Genomic DNA, 2,372 nt, shown 5'->3' on the forward strand with positions numbered 1-2,372 from the left:
CAGAGCACTTTGAAGTATTAGTTTGGTGTTCATGAATTTTTTAGTTGCATTTATCTTATTTCTACATTATTTTATTTTTTATTATTTTATTATTTTTGGCGGAACCAGGGATTGAACTCAGGCCATTGCACTTGCCAGGGAAGAACTTATTCCACTGAGCCATCCCCCGATCCCCTGTAAACAAAGAAATTATACCTGTGGGCTGGGGAGGTAGCTCCGGGGTGACCTGTCTGCCTAGCACACATTGTCTGCGTTTGAGTCCCAGAACATGAAAACTTCAACGAGGTCAAGTAACAGGTCCAAGACCACACAGCCAACAAGCAGAGAGAAAGCTCAGTCTGCAGCCCAGGCTTCTTCCACTGCAACTGCTGTGCTGGGAGAAGCGCTATGAGAATAGTCTTTTCTGAAATTACTGCCAGTGAGCCACTGGATCAATAATATCCCTTAGTTATGGCAGCCTGATCAGGCCTGCAATCTCCCAAAAGAGTACAGAGCGAAGGCTTACATAAAGGAGACAAGTGGTATGATTTTAGGGCTCCAGGAGGATTCTAACCCTCTCACAGATATTTTCTGGGGTTTAGAACCAAGAACTTCTCTGGGCAGCCCCTATTTATCAGCTTATCATACAAAGGAAAGGGACACCGCAGAAAATGCAGGAATCTGGACAGGGCTTACGCATCCTTTTAAGGACTTCTCCAAGCAAACAATATATGATGCTAATGTAGGGGAACTCTGTTATCTCCCGGAAGGCCTTCATCGCAGGAAGGAGGAATGAGATGCCTGCAGCTGTGATCTGAAGCTGGCTGGAGGCAGGTGTCCTTAGCTGTAGCTTTGGCTTGTTCCTTGAGGCCTCATGACTTCGCCCACCATTGTGGGCCTCAGTGGGAACAGTGACTCACACAGTTTCGCTTCCTGTGAGTCTGTTGTCCTGGGCCTTGGGCAAACTCACAAGTAACAAGAAAAGCCAGTTGGTTAGTATTAAGTCCTGCTCAGAGCTGCTTCTTACTGGGCTCCATCAGTAAACTATTTACACATAACCAAGACTATCAGTTTTGCCTTCAAAATGCTTCCTCACTTTTTTGTTTGTTTTTTAGAATTAGGAGTTGAGCCCATTTTTTGCACAAAGCTATGCTCCTACCTCCCCTCCCCTTTTTTGAGACTGTTTCAGTGTGTAGCTCAGGTTGACCTTGAACTCACTATTATATATTCCAGACCAGCCTTGAACTCACAGTGATCCTCCTGCCTCAGCCTCCCAACCTATTTTATTTTTAAAAATTTGAGACAGAATCTTGCTAAGCTGATCAGGCTGAGCTCAAATTTTTTATTTTTTTTTACCTCAGTCTCACAGGGTGCTAGGATTTTAGGAATGCATCATTGCTGGATACTTCTTTATGCCTGGATACTTTTTTTTTTTTTGGGGGGGTGGAATCGGAGATTGCGCTTACCAGGCAAGCACTTACTCTACTGAGCCATCTCCCTGGCCATCTGGGTACTTCTTTACTTTGAGTATCTACATTCGATGCCAATGTGCTAGGCTAGTTCCCCTTATCTACCACCTAACTATTTGTAATAGCTTCCTAACTGGTGGTCTCTTTGTTGTCACCTATTTTCAAATACCACCTAGAGCAATCTTCTCACAATGAAAATCTAATCATATCTAAAGTTCCTCATTGTCATTATGATATTTTAGGATTTAGCCTCAGATCCCTAATCTGTCTGTAAAGTCTCTGTCTTGGGACCAAGGAGATGGCTCAGTGGAATAAGCGCTTCCCTGGCAAGTTCAAGGCCCTGGGTTCAATCCCCAGTTCCACCAAAATAAAATAAAATAAGTCTCTGTCTTAGTTACTTTTGTCTCTTTGCTGAGACAAAATACTTGATACCCAACGTTGAAGGAGGCAATGTTTATTTGGTTAACAGTTCATAGAGGTTTCAGTCTATAGTCACCAGCTCTAAGACAAGGTGGTGTGGTATAGGGGCATTTCAGGGGAAAAACAGTTCATGGCAGGCAGAAGACAGCACAAGCAAACAAGTGACAAGACACACCACGGATCTTTCTATCCCTTATTCCTTACCCAGTTAGGATGAATAACACTCATCTTTAATCCTAGCATCCCAGTGTCAGTCAATTCCAGCATCACAAAACCTAGATCCTGCTGATATAGGGACCTCCAAATGATATAGGGGAAAAAAATGAAACTCCCTACCTGAAAGGTACCTGAAATGAGTTCATGTTCTCTAAAACCAAAGAATGAATTTTAGGAACAAGCAGAGGTTATGAGCAGAATATGTTTACTGCAGGGGCCTGCCCCTTAGCTCAGTTCTTTAAGTGGCTGCTTCAACAAAGCAGTCAGGCTCAGGTTGCTGTGGTTCGA

Source organism: Octodon degus, unplaced genomic scaffold, assembly GCF_000260255.1.
Source record: "Octodon degus isolate 3935 unplaced genomic scaffold, OctDeg1.0 scaffold00015, whole genome shotgun sequence".
Classification (NCBI taxonomy): domain Eukaryota; kingdom Metazoa; phylum Chordata; class Mammalia; order Rodentia; family Octodontidae; genus Octodon; species Octodon degus.